Raw genomic sequence first — 8,977 nt, forward strand, 5'->3', positions numbered from 1 at the left:
GTTGTAAAATAAGGTGGTAAGTAAGGTAATGTTAAAGGTCAGTAACGTAAAAACACACAAACCGTAGCGTGTTTACCCACCACGCAAAGCACGCAATTGTGTGGGGCCCCACGATTTGGGTATGATGTGTCTAGTTTTGCTCATTTGCATTTGGCAATTACCTGTCATTTTTCTCCTCACCTCTTCACCTCACAAGCTCTGACAGGTTGTACCACCTGAGACTCGCAACAATTGTGCTGTGGCTTTACACATAATATTTTCATTGGCAACGGAGCAAAACAGACAATATTGTGTCTAAAATACAACACAATATTAACTTATTTATTGAACTGTTGTATAAAATCAATATCACACTTGCACTTATATTCCTGACAAAAACAGCACTCATATTACACTTGTTGCTCATGTGATTTTGTTTAAATACGTCATTTAAAATAAATGAGACCATTTTTGATGGTCAAAAAATTTGATTGGTGCCACCACAGGCATATAATGAAACTAAGATTGCTAAAGTTTAAAGATTTTACTAATAGTATAGCCAATCTCTGTGAAGAACTAACAATGATGCTGCCATCTTTCTGAAATAATTTTACCTCACTGTAATTTGGTTCCAAATCTCAGGTCAAAACTGTCATTTTGATCACCCTCTACAAAATTGTTGATTACTTATTAAATGTCAATGGTGTGTATTTACTATGTCATTGTGACAAGCTTTTATCACCATTTATCTTTGTCTGTTTCCAGGAAAAAAATAAAAAAATTGAGCCAGGGAAGTTTGGTTGATTTGACATAGAATGACACCTCGGTATTGTCAACTGGCTAGAATTTTGAGAATGCAATGGACGTGAAGGACTGTAATGTGATAGGTGCTTGCTCAAATTCTGAGGAGCATTCAGGTCTTTCTAATTAATTAATAGTAGAGATGCAATGATACAATTTTTTTCAGAACTGATCTGGTCCAGAAAATTCTGAGTATCGGGCAATTCCGATCCAATACCAGTGCATTTTTTTGTTGTTTGTTTTTTTTAAATCAATGAAGAATTTCTATACTTTTGTGTTGACCTGGGCTGTGTTTCCCAAAAGCATCTGTGGTCGCAAGTTCCGTCGTTACCGAAAGATTTCAGTGGAACTAACGACCATTGTTAGCTAACGATGCTTTTGGGAAATGCACCCCTGATCGTCACTCTTAGTTATCTACTAAAAATACACAACTTCATTTTAATGAAAAATAGCAAATTAAAAAATATATAATCATAATCTATGACAAAAATGCTATTATAAAATAGGTTGGTGGATAATTTAGCAGCAAACGTTATTCTAGAAAAATCATGAGTGCACAATTTTATAAAATCTAAACATTTAGTAAAATAACATTAGTGGGGAACAAATAAAAGTGAATAAGTGTAGGACTAAATCTGGTAAAATGCTACACATTGCTCTTTGTACTGTTGTAAAATACATTAATGAAAACAAGTAATTGTACTTGTATATAAATATATAGGCTACTATCAAATTAAAAGACATTTCTTTTAAATGTATAGCACAGTAATGTAGGCAGCAACATATGATAGGGGAGCGCGGGGCACAAAGTAACGCGGGGTTAGTTGTAACACACATGGTTTGAATATTTCCACACATGCTAGCATAACAATTTACAGTATTTATTAGTTACCATATCAACATTACATTAGAAAAAAAAGTTCATAATTTTAAAATCTTTTGAAGATATCAATGAACATTTATTTTACCATAGTAAAATTAAAATTCTGGCTTAAGTAAATTTTTCATCTGTTTTTATTAATCATTTAAAATTAGACAAATCTGCTAATATTTTAATCGCCAATCTGCTATTTATCAGTTTAGATAGTGTTGTTTTTTGTTTTTTATTTAAATGCTTCGCTAACTAGCAGAACACAGCAACTGGTTTTAAACTCCAGTTGCGCAGATGGGGCATGTTGTAACACTGCGTTACAATGTGCTATTCTATGACATTAGCGATGTAATTTACACTATTTACTTTAATTAATTTTAATGAGAAACAACGAGAAACAGGTGAATAAAGACGGACAGTCAATGTTTAATGTTTAGAAATTATTATTTCAAGACATGTAAAGAATTTTTGCTCGTTTATGTGGGCCGGTGGGCCGTCGATTGCAATGTGTTCATTGTCAAACTCCAAAATCAGATTATTTTTCATTCTTAAACTACATTTTTATTTGTTTATTTGAATTTTATTTTATTAACAAAATATTTTAGTTTGTCTTGTATATTTTTTTTCATTCAATCAGATAACATTTTAAGCTGTTTTATGGTCATGTTACAATGTGCCCCTCAGATGTTACAATGTACCCCACCTACGGGGCATGTTGTCACATTTCACTTCCATTTTTTGAGGGTAAATAAAGAAAAACGTATACACTGTAATCATGAAACAAAGCGACATATATGTACTAGACAAGTGTTAAATTACTGTGGATTAAAAAAAATTATATTCTGAACCCCATGTGGATTTACACAAACTGAGAAAGTCAAAAAGTTTTACTTTGTGCCCCGCTCTCCCCTAGATAGGAGTCCTACTGTGCTATACATTAGATTATTAATAGCCTTTCTTGTCCTGTCCTATCATAGTACAGAAGAAGAAACGCTATAATGATCTTTAATTGTGCAAAAGTATCATAATACGAAAGGCTCCAATACAGAGCGGCACAAAGTGCTTATGCCAGTACTGAGTATCGGATCGATGCATCCCTAATCAAAAGGATTTTAAAATGATTTAGACAATGCTTAATTGCCAGCCAATGCAGTATTGACAGAACCTAGGCTAATGTGGTCACACTTCTTTGTTCTCGTAAGAACTCTAGCTGCTGCATTTTGGACCAGCGGAGTTTAAGCTTGCAGGCCAATCACCCAACAATGCATTAGGTCATAAATGCATGAATGAACTTTTCTGTTTTTGACTTTGAGAGAATGGAGATCTCATTAAATATTTAAAATATGACTGCCTTATTGCAATGTAATGTTGCACTTTTGTTTAGAAAATGTTGCTGTAACTTATTGCTGAAATTATTCATATTTCAACAGATCGGTCTGTCCGAGCGCTCTCATAATCTATGACAAAAATGCTATTATAAAATAGGTTGGTGGATAATTTAGCAGCAAACGTTATTCTAGAAAAATCATGAGTGCACAATTTTATAAAATCTAAACATTTAGTAAAATAACATTAGTGGGGAACAAATAAAAGTGAATAAGTGTAGGACTAAATCTGGTAAAATGCTACACATTGCTCTTTGTACTGTTGTAAAATACATTAATGAAAACAAGTAATTGTACTTGTATATAAATATATAGGCTACTATCAAATTAAAAGACATTTCTTTTAAATGTATAGCACAGTAATGTAGGCAGCAACATATGATAGGGGAGCGCGGGGCACAAAGTAACGCGGGGTTAGTTGTAACACACATGGTTTGAATATTTCCACACATGCTAGCATAACAATTTACAGTATTTATTAGTTACCATATCAACATTACATTAGAAAAAAAAGTTCATAATTTTAAAATCTTTTGAAGATATCAATGAACATTTATTTTACCATAGTAAAATTAAAATTCTGGCTTAAGTAAATTTTTCATCTGTTTTTATTAATCATTTAAAATTAGACAAATCTGCTAATATTTTAATCGCCAATCTGCTATTTATCAGTTTAGATAGTGTTGTTTTTTATTTAAATGCTTCGCTAACTAGCAGAACACAGCAACTGGTTTTAAACTCCAGTTGCGCAGATGGGGCATGTTGTAACACTGCGTTACAATGTGCTATTCTATGACATTAGCGATGTAATTTACACTATTTACTTTAATTAATTTTAATGAGAAACAACGAGAAACAGGTGAATAAAGACGGACAGTCAATGTTTAATGTTTAGAAATTATTATTTCAAGACATGTAAAGAATTTTTGCTCGTTTATGTGGGCCGTCCCAAGCATGATTGCAATGTGTTCATTGTCAAACTCCAAAATCAGATTATTTTTCATTCTTAAACTACATTTTTATTTGAAAAAAATAATTTTATTTTATTAACAAAATATTTTAGTTTGTCTTGTATATTTTTTTTCATTCAATCAGATAACATTTTAAGCTGTTTTATGGTCATGTTACAATGTGCCCCTCAGATGTTACAATGTACCCCACCTACGGGGCATGTTGTCACATTTCACTTCCATTTTTTGAGGGTAAATAAAGAAAAACGTATACACTGTAATCATGAAACAAAGCGACATATATGTACTAGACAAGTGTTAAATTACTGTGGATTAAAAAAAATTATATTCTGAACCCCATGTGGATTTACACAAACTGAGAAAGTCAAAAAGTTTTACTTTGTGCCCCGCTCTCCCCTAGATAGGAGTCCTACTGTGCTATACATTAGATTATTAATAGCCTTTCTTGTCCTGTCCTATCATAGTACAGAAGAAGAAACGCTATAATGATCTTTAATTGTGCAAAAGTATCATAATACGAAAGGCTCCAATACAGAGCGGCACAAAGTGCTTATGCCAGTACTGAGTATCGGATCGATGCATCCCTAATCAAAAGGATTTTAAAATGATTTAGACAATGCTTAATTGCCAGCCAATGCAGTATTGACAGAACCTAGGCTAATGTGGTCACACTTCTTTGTTCTCGTAAGAACTCTAGCTGCTGCATTTTGGACCAGCGGAGTTTAAGCTTGCAGGCCAATCACCCAACAATGCATTAGGTCATAAATGCATGAATGAACTTTTCTGTTTTTGACTTTGAGAGAATGGAGATCTCATTAAATATTTAAAATATGACTGCCTTATTGCAATGTAATGTTGCACTTTTGTTTAGAAAATGTTGCTGTAACTTATTGCTGAAATTATTCATATTTCAACAGATCGGTCTGTCCGAGCGCTCACCAGAGGACACGTGGAGGTCTGTATCTTTCTTTATTATGAACTTAAAGGATTTCCCCCCACCAATTTAGCAAAAAAAAAAAATTTATATATACAGGATACTGTATTTTAAAGACTGTTTTGTAAAATCCAAATAAGCTTTACAGATCTTTATTAGGAAATGTTTGAACAATATTTTTCATGCTTGTTCAAAGAACCATAAACATTTCAGCACATGCACCTTAGGACTGGGCGATATGGCCTAAAATCAAAACCTCGATTAATTGAACACTTTACCTCGAGTACGATTATTTTATGTTTTATTTTTTATTTAATTTTTTTGCCCTCATACACAGGGATGTTAACTTTTTTTTGCACGTAGCACTGGTGCTACAGAGGTTGAAAGTTTTGTAGCACAGGCCAAACAGTTGTAGCAGACGTATAAAACGTCTGTTAACAAATGTCTGAAAACAAACAAGTAATGGAGTTCATCACTTAAACAGGCATTGATGTTCCATAGCACAAAAAATACAAACCATCATAAAAATTGTTTTTAGACTAAGTTTTTTTTAATTTGCTAATAATGGAAGAGTGCAGAAACATAACACCTCTTATACCTCAACATTACACATCAAAGTAGAACAGATCTGTGGGCAGACATCACTAAATAAAAACTCTAACTAAAACACTAAATTTGCAAACTAACCTACTGTATACCATGACACTCCTCTATGAGACTAATGCTCTCAACAGTTGTATCTTGTATTTTTTTTCTTTTTTTTACTTTAGTGCATAGTGTGTTTGTCACTGATCTAGCATGTCTGCTGGCCACTCTCTTTTGTATTTGGTCTCCTGGCCCTTTTAGAACAGGTCATCCATTTAGCTGCTACACCATTTGGATTGAATTCCTCTAAACAGCCCTGTCATATTTCATTAATGCTTTATGTAAATATATTCAACTATTAAAGGTGGGATTTTTTTTCTAATGAAAGAGTGCATATCTTATCTTTGTGATTTTTAAATAATTGAAGGAAAGAAACTATTTATGGTTATTTGTTGAATATTTCGAACAGCTGAAATCAAAGATTGCTTGAAATGAAAGACGTCTTATGAAAAAGTCACATTTCAGTTTTATTGTAAAAAGCAAGTTTATTAAAAAAAAATAGAAAACTTTCATTTTTTTTCCAAACAAAATAAATTAATATTGCCATGACAAAAAAAGAAAATAACTAGCATCTCTTGCAAACAAAATATATTTTAAATACTGTCATGCGAAAAGTAGAAAATAATAACTTTTTCATGTTTTAAATAATGTAAATAAAACTGCTGTATAAAGGCTCGAAATTGCAACCATTTTGGTCGCATATGCTCCCGAAATTTAATCTGTGCGACCTCAAAATATATTTGGGAGCATTTGTGCGAGTGCATGGAATTGTTGTCGTGCGACCTTTTTGCATTTCTCTAAAAACATTCAGAGTATGTGCCTTCTGAGTGTTGATACGGTGACCGGTCTGCCGTTCTATGAAACGTTAGGCTACATAACCAATTAAACTTCGTCTTTACATTCTTAACTTTAATGCAGATTTTAGATTGGTTAATATTAGCTGTCAATCACCCAGTCACTGCTTTCCGCTAACTACCGCGAGAGAAAAAAGGGGCTGAAGAAGAGAGAAAATGAAAAGAACACTGACAAATTTCTTTTGTGAACCACCTAAAGTTACAAATAATGGTGCTGGTGATAGCGATCATGTGGTGAATGTTGATCCACCAGCCGAATAGAAGGCGTACAGTTTTCGGAGAGAGTGGTTGAAAGACTTCGTATGGAACGATATTCCGGACAATTTTCATAAGTTAATATTAAGAGACTTACGTTTTAGACACTATATTGCCTGTTTTTTCTCTATTTCACCAACAAAAATAATTCCAAGCACAGTCACAGCCCTGTTTTGCGTCTCTGAGCCACATGAAGGCGTTTCGTTCCTGAATGAATCATTCGTTAAATGATTCGGTTCAATCGCAATGACTCACTTATTAACAGTGACTTGCTGGCAGTTTTAATTGCACATTTAAAGTTTCAAATATTTCAAATATCAGTATTCAACGTTTTATGTTTACAATATTAAAATATTATTTATGCATGTGTAACTGCATGCTAAATGTATTCATGTCCTGCATTAATCAGTGTGTAAATGCATCTAAATGCAGCTTCGGTTTCCTCTGCATTGCAAAGATGAATTTTGTTGATTGATACTTCAATTTGCTTGATAACAGCCCAAATGTCTTATTATAATTGACTGATTAAATATAAGAATTTGACTCAAATGATAATGCACACTTTTAGAAAAAATGGTTTTACGGTAAAAATGACCATAAAAGGTAAAAAATCTATTTAAACTTATTGGAAAGAATAATTTCTGTCACTGCTGTGAACTGACCACCACACAGAATATGAAGAATATAAAACGTTTTTAGGAGTCAGCTGTCCACTGTAGTCCTTAAATTATCAGCACAGTAACACTCAGTCAAATTATTATTGATAAAATCCCAGAAAATATAGAGAGATAATTTGTCAATATCGCACACCCCTAGCTGCCAGCCGTTCGGTGCAACTGGCACAGCTGAATGTAAAATTTAACACCGCATACACCAGGGGTGTCCAAACTCAGTCCTGGAGGGCCTGGAGCTAAACTCTGCAGGACAGTGGCCCTCCAGGACCGAGTTTGGACACCCCTGGCATACACTATCCTAACCCTCTCTAAAGAAGAGCTTATCTTTAGGTTGTTTACAAAAGAAATCTGTCAGTGTTCTTTTTATTTTCTCTCTTCTTCAGCCCTTTCTTTTTCTCGCGGTAGTTAGCGTAAAGCAGTACTGAGAGATTGACATCTAATATTAACCAATACAAAATCTGCATTAAAGTTAAGAATGTAAGGATACAATCTGTTAATATATAATTTGTAGTTGTGATGCTCATACATTTTTGGTGAGTGCTCCTAAATTTTTGCTGGTGCTCCTTAACTTTTTGAAGTTGGGAGCACCAGTGCTACCAAGTAAAAAAGTTAATTTCGATCCCTTTTATATTTATATATATATATTATACACACACACACTTTTGGGATTAGAACTATTTTATATTTTTTGTTTCTTATGCTCATCAAGGCTGCATTTATTTGATCAAAAAATACAGGAAAAAATATAATATTGTGAAATATTATTACGATGTAAAATAAAGTTTTTCTATTTTAATATACATTTAAAATCTCATTTATTCCTGTGATGCAAAGCTGAATTTTCAGTATCATTACTCCAGTCTTCAGTGTCACATGATCCTTCAGAAATCATTCTAATATTCTGATTTATTATCAGTGCTGGAAACTGTTGTGCTGCTTAATATTTTTTTGGAACCTCTGATACTTTTTTTTCAGGATTCTTTGATGAATAAAAAGTTTTTAAAAAAGAAGCGCATGTATTTAAAATAGAAATCTTTTCTAACAATATACACTATCATTCAAAAGTTTGGGGTCAGTACATTTTTATTCTTTTTTTTGACAGAAATTAAAACGTTTATTCAAACAAATTTGTTAAATTAAGAAGTGATAGCAAAGATTTATATTGTTAGAAAAGATTTATATTTTGAATAAATGCTGTTCTTTTTAACTTTTTATTCATCAAAGAATCCTGAAAAAAGTAGGATTCCAAAAAAAAGATTTGACAGCACAACTGTTGCCAACATTGATCATTCTAATAATAAATCAGCATATTAGAATGATTTCTTAAGGATCATGTGACACTTTATACTGGAGTAATGGCTGATGGAAATTCAGCTTTGCATCACAGAAATAAATTATATTTTAAAGGATATTAAAATAGAAAATTATTTTATATTGTAATAACATTTTGCAAGATTACTGTTTTTCTGTATTTTTGATCAAATAAATTCAGTCTTGATGAGCATAAGAGACTTCTTTAAAAAACAGTACAAGTCTTACTGATCCTAAACTTTTGACCGGTAGTGGGGGGCTGTATGTGTGAGTGTGTGTGTGTATGTGTGTATATAT

At 32.6% G+C, this 8,977-nt stretch overlaps 1 protein-coding gene across 1 annotated transcript in view; it reads left to right on the forward strand.

Annotated features, from left to right (window-relative positions):
- The first annotated feature begins 7,195 nt into the window (after positions 1-7,195).
- The window catches only part of LOC107573541 (RING finger protein 121), a 55,438-nt gene continuing 53,656 nt past the window's right edge, over positions 7,196-8,977 (forward strand). Inside the window, exon 1 of the mRNA XM_016259981.1 lies at positions 7,196-7,200. The gene's annotated coding sequence lies outside the window, so the exon portion shown is untranslated. The remainder of the gene's footprint in view (positions 7,201-8,977) is intronic.

Source organism: Sinocyclocheilus grahami, unplaced genomic scaffold, assembly GCF_001515645.1.
Source record: "Sinocyclocheilus grahami isolate Dianchi unplaced genomic scaffold, SAMN03320097.WGS_v1.1 scaffold1972.1, whole genome shotgun sequence".
Classification (NCBI taxonomy): domain Eukaryota; kingdom Metazoa; phylum Chordata; class Actinopteri; order Cypriniformes; family Cyprinidae; genus Sinocyclocheilus; species Sinocyclocheilus grahami.